The 8,393-nt window shown below is 40.4% G+C and overlaps 1 long non-coding RNA gene across 3 annotated transcripts in view; it reads right to left on the bottom strand.

Annotated features, from left to right (window-relative positions):
- Positions 1-2,657: 2,657 nt before the first annotated feature.
- Positions 2,658-8,393, bottom strand: part of LOC121143222 — a 28,710-nt gene continuing 22,974 nt past the window's right edge. For all 3 annotated transcript variants that reach the window (XR_005880412.1, XR_005880410.1, XR_005880411.1), the window contains one exon: positions 2,658-3,884. This is a non-coding gene — a long non-coding RNA (uncharacterized LOC121143222). The remainder of the gene's footprint in view (positions 3,885-8,393) is intronic.

Here is an 8,393-nt window from a genome sequence, read left to right as displayed (position 1 = left end):
TGAACAAAATGACAGACTCTGAATATCCCCTATGTGGAAGGGAGTGGGAATAGGGTGGGAGGCTGTGGGGGGGATGGGGAGCATTGACATGTGAAATAAGCTTTTTTCTAAAAAAAATTAATAAAATATAATGAGAAAAATGTTTTTGGAAAAAAAGAACTGATCTCCACAGTTCTCCTCTGTCCTTCACACGTGCACCATGGCACACATGCAAAATAAATAAATAAACACAATACATTTTAATTTAAAAAAAAGATCAGGCTGTAGGTAAGCCTGTAGGGTATTTTCTTAAGTAATTATTGATGCAGAGAGGGCCCAGGCCATTGTGGGTAGGGCCATCCCTGGGCTAGTGGTCCTGGGTCCTGGGCAAAGCCATTAAGCAGCTCTCTTCCGTGGCCTCTGCATCAGCTTGGGCCTCTAGGTCCCTGCCCTGCTTGAGGTCCTGTCCTGACTTCCTTTTGTGATGGACCTTGATGTGGAAGCACAAGCTGAATAAAACATTTTCTCTCCAAGTTGCTTTGTCCATGGTGTCTCATTGTAGCAGTTGCAACCCTAAGATGAGGTATACAGCCGTGTGCATATGGAGGACAGAGGACAACTTAGGGAAGGTGATTATCATCTGTCACCATGTGGGTTCTGCAGATCAAGCTCAGGTCACAGAACATGATGCCCAGAGCCTTTTACCTGCTCACCCATCTGGCCACATCTTACTTTGCACTGACAACTTCTGTCAATGAGACTGCTAAATCACTCCTAACTTTTATAACCTTTTTTCCAGTTGCTGGCTGCTGTTGATATCAGTGTATGCATTTTGTGCATTTCCTTTGGCTTGCTTTCCAGAGGCATGAAACAGACTCGGTTGGCTACTGTTTGCATGTTGAACAACCCCCTGATGGTTACACTGGTGTATGATTGGATTCTGTTTTCTATTTAACTGCTCTTGGTGACATCTCTGCATCTGTTTCATCTAATAGAAACCATGCTTCTCCCTTATAGGCAGCATGGAATCTTTCACAGACACCTGCCAGGTCCCTCACAAAATTCTCTTATATTTAATCCCTTGCCTTTATTTCTTCTTTTCCTCAATGCCATACATGGTTCTAGGATTTGTAGCTTGCCTGTCTCATCAAATAAATTTCTGTCTGGTTTCTCTGGTTGAGTCTATTTCCATTCCTATCAGCCCTTCAAATCATCAACAGATTTAATTTTCAAATCACAAGCTCAGTCATGTCATGGTCTTAGTAAAAATATTTCAGTAGTATATTTTAAAGACATGTGTAACATTATACTATAAAAACAATGGAATACATGAAAAATTCTCATGATACTATGTAAAAGTAAAATCTTGAAAACAGAACCACCTATAAACCATCATTAATGTTTTATAAAAGTTACCGTAGACATTGAACAGAAGAAATACATAAAGCTTTCATTGTAAGTAGAGTCTGCAGGGGCTTATGGGTTTGTTTTTCTCCCACAAAAGAGAGAAGTGTGAAGCTTTTATTGACCATTATGAAATTATGGAAACACAAAATGATATGGGAATTAGTCTCAGAGCCTCAGCAGATATCAGTAGGATGAACATTAAAAGATACTGTAGTCTAGTTAGGCAATTGAAGAAGGCCACAGAAATAGATGGGGAAGAACCCAGAATATGAGATGGACTTCTAGATGTAGGATCTGTAGTTTGTAGAGAAAAACAGAAGCATCAGAGAGGGGAGCAGCACATGAAGGTTGAAGATGCCAGATGACCACACATTTCTAATTTGTGAACAAAAAAAGCAAAAATGTATCCTGCAATTGGGTAAGGGGGCAACAGAAAGATTTTATAATGTAGGAATATTTAGCATCAGATATAAGGCTAAAGTATAGAAACAGAATGATTAGCTCAATGGTTCTCAAGCATGCAACTGCCGTTTAGAGTAAATATCAATGATTTTTAAATTGTTATCAAAGTGTACACTGTGTATCTGCAAACACAAGGGTGCTCACATTTGTAAGTAGAAAGCAGTGAAAAGTATCATTTTGAAGCCTTCTGTTTCTAGCCACATTTCACTTTTTACAAGTATCTTCTCTGACTTCTCACAGTGACTTTATAACTACCTCAAAGTGTTACAGACACTTGTGAGAACCTACCAGAGAATTGATGAATGTGAATTGAAACAGAACATTTCCTAAGAATTGAATATGCAAATGCAGAGCAATGGAGAAGGACTCCCCAAGAGCACACACAGATGCCTGCCCAAGCCACAACACTTACCACACACTCAAAACTAGTTGTAAGAGAGAATATAGGAAGGTTGATTCTTTTGTTTTCTGTCTTAATCTGAGATACTGTAATTGCTACCCCCCATTGTGTAAATGACAAATGAAACCACATTTGTTCTTTATGATTGTGGATTGAAAAAAAATCTAAGAGCTAGGATTATCACCTGTGAGCCTTCTTGGTACATCATCTCATGGGTGAAGAGAAGGAAAGTAGGCACAACACAAAACCCACTCTGGAAAAAATGACCAGACCAGAGAAGATGACAGGAGCCCACTCATCAGGGAGAACCTTCATGAATGATGTCTTATCTCCTGACAATGTTGAATAGGGCATTGGATTCCAATGCCTATGTTTAGGATAATACTTTCAAGGTACAGTACCACTCAACTTGGTGCAAAATACTTTTATAAACAGCCAGAAGGCCATGCTTGAATCAAAATCATGTGTCTCTCAAAGTTTTGCTCTATGTATTGCAGTTTGGAAAGGTCATTTCTAGTTCCCTACACCCCAAACAAGCTCTTTCTTTATTCTTCTCAGTTACACAACTTCCATGCTGTGGGAGCCCCACACATGTACTATATATGTGGTCACCCAGGCTACAACCCACACTTGTTTTTCTGTCAATATCCACTCTAGATGTGTCTGGGCCATGCTCTTAGGCAGTGAACTCTGCTTTCTCCAGAGCTGATTGGAGGAGTGCTATGTAGGAGGAGGAAAGTATGTTTGGGGTAGGAGATATTTTATCTTATTTTTAGATTCAACATTTCTCCATTTATTTGTTACTCTTAAAAACTTAGTTTTCATTGTGACTGAGAAGCAGAAGCTTTTAGCAAGGACAGCCTGTCTCTTGGTGATCTGCTCCTGGTAGTTTTTCTTTGGCTTCCTTTCCTCTCTTGGTCAAAAGTTTAGCCATATTCTTCAGTCTCCTTATTTTGTTCGGTGCATTTGTTCTTCAGAGCAATATGGCATTTGTGTTGCAGGGCACATAGAGTAGCAAGATGCTAAATTGTGTTATGCAGACTCTTTGGTCCTGAAATTCTTACCTTCTTTGTTTAAGGGTGTTCTGACAACGTATTATCATATGTCATCTTCTTTAGCAAGAATTAAAAGCTTTCAGTTTCTGCTATCTCTGTTGGACCCTAACCACTGAGGCACAGTACTATGTACTAGTCTAGGAACGTCCTCTCCTTTAAAAAATACCCATGTTGAGAGTATTTCTATTGGCATCCAAATGCACCCAGAATAGATTTGCATTTCCTCTCTACAGTTCTCCTTGATTTGTAGCAAGAAGGTGCCTTACTCAGAAGCAGGTTCACTCTGACATTGGCCAAGACACCTGTTTCATAGGAAAACTTTGTTTGTTACTCACACCACTGGAACAATATAATCCTTCCACTCTTCGTCCAGAGCATTTGCTGCTATTCTATGGCCATGTGCTTCTCATAGAAAGTATGGGACTTGCTTCCATCTACTTTAATAAGTTTCTGAGAGCAGGGAAGGAGATATTCAGCAGCATCTTGACAAGGATGACTGCATAGGAGGTGCCCCCAAAAGATCCAGGGCATCTTTATGATAGTTCTTCCCAATCGTAGAAGCAAGAAGAGGACTTTGAATTCTGCAGAGAAGGGGAGAAGTCACAAATCAGTTTGTGAATATGAGAGATTCTGACTCATTTGTACTTGAGATTTTGTTCCATCTATAAACTAAGACTCTATCTCTGTTAGAGAGATGGAGAGAATGATGCTGGTGTCCAGGGTGGTGAGTTATATTGCTGAGCAGAAAATGCTAGGTTATAAGGAGACATTCTCAGAGATAAGTGAGACCAAGTGACCTCCAAGGATTGTGTTGAGTTTGAGTGAAAAATAATCCCAAGTTAGGGCATGTCTATGACATTGTGGAGTTTGTCTTGGCTGTGAAGGAACATGGCACATAATACACACACTCAAAGGCAGTTCGGGGAATAGTTAGTGGGTAATTACAGGATTATTTTTGAGGCTTTCTTACTAAGTCATAGAAATCAAAATGAAAAAAATATCTTCTTCCACTCTTGAGGTAAAATTGCCCCTTATGAGGGGTTTCCAAGCAATCACACGTCATTTTCAGAGTTCTGGGTAAGGAAGAAGGCTCTGTTTCCTGCAAGGACTACTTCAGAGCCAGCAGTTATTGTAGCCAGGTGTTTACTTTTTCTCCCTTTGATATTTAGTCCAAATCATATTCTTCTCAATTTCAACCTGTTATTATTAGCCATTTCCTCAGGGTTAGCTTAGGAATATCTATCCCTTCTTAGGATTTACACCTCCTGAATATTATGTTGACTTATAACCTGACCTGGCAGTAGTGTTTGAAGGCATACACTTTTGCTTTATATGTGGAATGATGGCTTTACATCCTATAAACATACCATACATGGATGTCAAGGGACCTGAGAAAATACATTTGGTGAATTAAACATGTAACTCTAAATTTACCTGATCTATGTAGTTATGATCTTCATAATCATTCACTTTGGATTTGCCAAATGGTACATGTGGAAATGTTCAATTTGTAATGTGATTATAAGTCAAAAAAGCAAAGTGTATTTGATATCTGTGGCTTGGTACAGAAAATTCAAAAACTGTGTTACATTTCCTACCCTAAGCCAAGTCAAACTCTAAAAGGAGTTCTATAATTCTTGGGGAATCTCTTTAAGCAGACTTGTGTCAAGGCCAATTATAATCCAAACAGCCTTACTCTAATTGGTTGAGGGAAGCAGCTGAATACTTCTGTCATTAAGCAAACCCCTTATAAAGGTTAGAGCTCCAGGAATGAACCAACATAGCAGGGCAGGGGCATAGCATTCCTGTACTGGCAGCTTCACTCCAGTAGCCCTGGGAGGGATTTGCATTGCTTTCCCGTGCCATTGCTACCCACCCATTGCTTCATCCTTGCCATTTCTCATATGCAGTGAAGACATTATGGAATTAAAGGATTGTAGCTTTCCATTAATTTTTTTCTTGCCAAGAAGCAGTGTGTGTGTGTGTGTGTGTGTGTGTGTGTGTGTGTGTGTGTGTGTGTAAAGAATAGTAGAGAGGGGGCTGGAGAGATGGCTTACTGGTTAAGAGCACTGGTTACTCTTCCAGAAGTCCTGAGTTTAATTCCAAGCAATCACATGATGGCTCATGACCATCTTCAATGAGATCTGGTTCCCACTTCTGGCCTGCAGGCATACATGCAGGTAGAACACTGTATACATAATAAATAAATCTTAAAAAGAAGAATAGTGGAGAACATGTGGTAATGGCTCAGGTAAATTTGTGTGCATGTATGTAAATCCATGGGTGCTGTCACCATCATGGCTAATCCCAACCTGAAATGTGCCATTTTCTTCATTTCCTCCAAAGCCCTGTTCTCACATCTTTAACGTCTAGTTTTCATTCATGTATAGTTCTTCATGGGAATATTCTTCTAACCCTAACTATACTCTTTGTCTTTTCTTCTATCAATTGTATATCTCTCATCCATCTTTTTCTATCTATAACTTATCTATTATCTTTCTACTGTCTATCTACCATCTTCCTATTCTATAAGTTGTCTGTCCATGTATATCTATCTATCTCCTATGTACTTTCTACCAATTGTCTAACTACCATCCTATTCACAATATATCTGTTTGTATGATTTCACATGATAGAATAATCAGCCACTTGTGTATCACAAGCTAGCTCACTTCCGGAGTCTAGCAATAAGGCATTACATTTCTCCAAGCCTCTGTTTCCCTGAATATATTGAGGGTATTTTAATATTAATGTCAGAATTTACTTGAAGAAGGCTAATTATAGTGGAATTGGCATATGCCAAATGCTTAATAATAATGTTTAATATTTTGATGTAGATTGGAATCCAAGAGAAAGGCTTTTTGAAATGGTGACTTGTGTGTACAAGGGTATTGGGGAATACCTTTGAAATCAATGCCTTGGGTAAAAGAAACATAATACAATCACAGCAAATACCCCAGCAATCCTGTGAGAACTTTAAAGTGATTCCATAGAATTCCAGGGAAGAAGATCCTCTGTATCCAAGGATTTGCCACTCATTGGAAGAAAGCTCGTTTGGGGCTCCAGGCATTCTCTTGGGTACAACGACCATCTTATTCTGTCAATAATTGCATGAAGCCTGGTTTTGGGCTAGAGGCATCTTTGTCTGACAGCAATTTCCAGCAACTTAAAGACTTAGGGCTTAGTATTCATTAGAGATTTCCCTTGGTGTTGCTTGGCCTCACTTTCAGTAACCTGTGTCTTCAGGACTCTGATGGTCATCTTTTGCTAGAGAAATTCAAAAGAATATCAGTGGGCTGAGCTGCAGTCACTACTATTGTGGCTAGTCCTCAGACTGCAATGGGAACCTTTCATAGTCTACCTGTGCCTTCCATTCCTAAAAATTTGGTTAGCATATTTGAGGGGTGGGTGATTTATCTTGTGATGATGGCCCAGATTCTCTCTCTCTCTCTCTCTCTCTCTCTCTCTCTCTCTCTCTCTCTCTCTCTCTCTCTCTCTCTCTCTTTGATTTTTTGAGACAGAGTTTCTCTGTATTGTTTTGGAGGGAGTCCTGGAAATCGCTCTGTAAACCAGGCTGGCCTTGAACTCACAGAGATCTGCCTGCCTCTGCCTCCCGAGTGCTGGGATTAAACGTGTGTGCCACCAACGCCTGACTGATGGCCCAGATTCTTATCCCTGAGGCATATTATCCCAGGATCTCCATGCTTTTTCTGTTCATGATTGCCTCATTTATTCCTTTATTATAAAACTTGGCAGAGGAATTTCAAGAAATAAAAGTTTTGCCTTATGTATCATAATAACTCTGATGATTTCTGTAAGCAAGGTTAATAATTTCAGTTGAGGCAGTTGGGCTTGTGAATGCAGAATACAAGCTAATCATGCAGTAACTACAGTGTATTTGTTTGTTTTTTCAGACAGGGTTTCTCTGTGTAACAGTCCAGGCTGTCCTGGAACTCTCTTTGTAGGCCAGGCAGGGCTTGAACTTACAGAGATTCTCCTGTCTCTGCCCCCACCCAAGTACTGGGACTAAAGGCACATGCCACCAACACCCTGCTAGTAACTAAGGTTTGATATTTGTCATAATTCTGGCGAAATCATTCCAGTTTGAACATCAAACCCTCTAGCCCTGCAAGTATGGGCAGCAAAAGTTCCCCAAGTCAGTGGGAGTGACAGAGGTAAGATCACTTTTATTTCCACTAATTACATATTAGACTTGAGTGCTCTGTGTATTGAGGACAGACCCCTGTACTGTAAGGGTTAATATAGGATATATACTGTACTATGAAACACAGGAGGCATTTTTCTTCTTCTTCACCTACCAGATGTCTTCTTTTTTTAAAAAATATTTAAAAAAATTTTTAAAACAAATTAGGAACAAGTTTGTTTTACATGTCAATACCAGTTCCCTCTCTCTCTCCTCCTCCTCTGTCCCCCACCAACTCCCTATCGCATCCCCTTTCTGTTCCCCAGGGAGGGTGAGGTCTTCCATGGGGGATCTTCAAATTCTGTCATATGATTTGGAGCAGGGCCTAGGCCCTCCCTGTGTGTATAGGCTGAGAGAGTATCCCTCTATGTGGAATGGGCTCCCAAAGTCCATTTGTATAATAGGGATAAATACTGATTTACTATCAGAGGCTCCATAGATTGCCCAGGACTTCTAGCTGACACCCAATTTCAGGGGGTGTGAATCAGTCCTATTCTGGTTTCTCAGCTATCAGTCTGGGGTCCATGAGCTCCCCCTTGTTCATGTCAGCAGTTTCTGTAGGTTTCCCCAGCCTGGTCTTGACCCCTTTGCCCATCACTCCTCCCTCTCTGCAACTGGATTCCAGGATTTTGGCTCACTCATATATAGATTTTAGACATAGAGCAAAGGATTATCAGTCTACAATCCACACTGCCAGAGAAGCTAGGAAACAAGGAGGACCCTAAGAGAGACATAAGTGGTCCCCAGGAGAAGGGGAAAGGGACAAGATCTCCTGAACTAATTGGGAGCATGGGGTGAGGAGAGAGGGAGTTAGGAGAAAGAGAAGGGGAGAAGAAGAGGAGAGAGGAGGACATGAAGGAGCAGGAAGATTGAGTCGGGGAAAAAT

Source organism: Mesocricetus auratus, unplaced genomic scaffold (assembly GCF_017639785.1).
Source record: "Mesocricetus auratus isolate SY011 unplaced genomic scaffold, BCM_Maur_2.0 Super-Scaffold_100011, whole genome shotgun sequence".
Classification (NCBI taxonomy): Eukaryota; Metazoa; Chordata; class Mammalia; order Rodentia; family Cricetidae; genus Mesocricetus; species Mesocricetus auratus.
The sequence above is the reverse complement of the archived record's forward strand: the minus strand, read 5'-3'. Positions and strand labels throughout refer to the sequence as shown.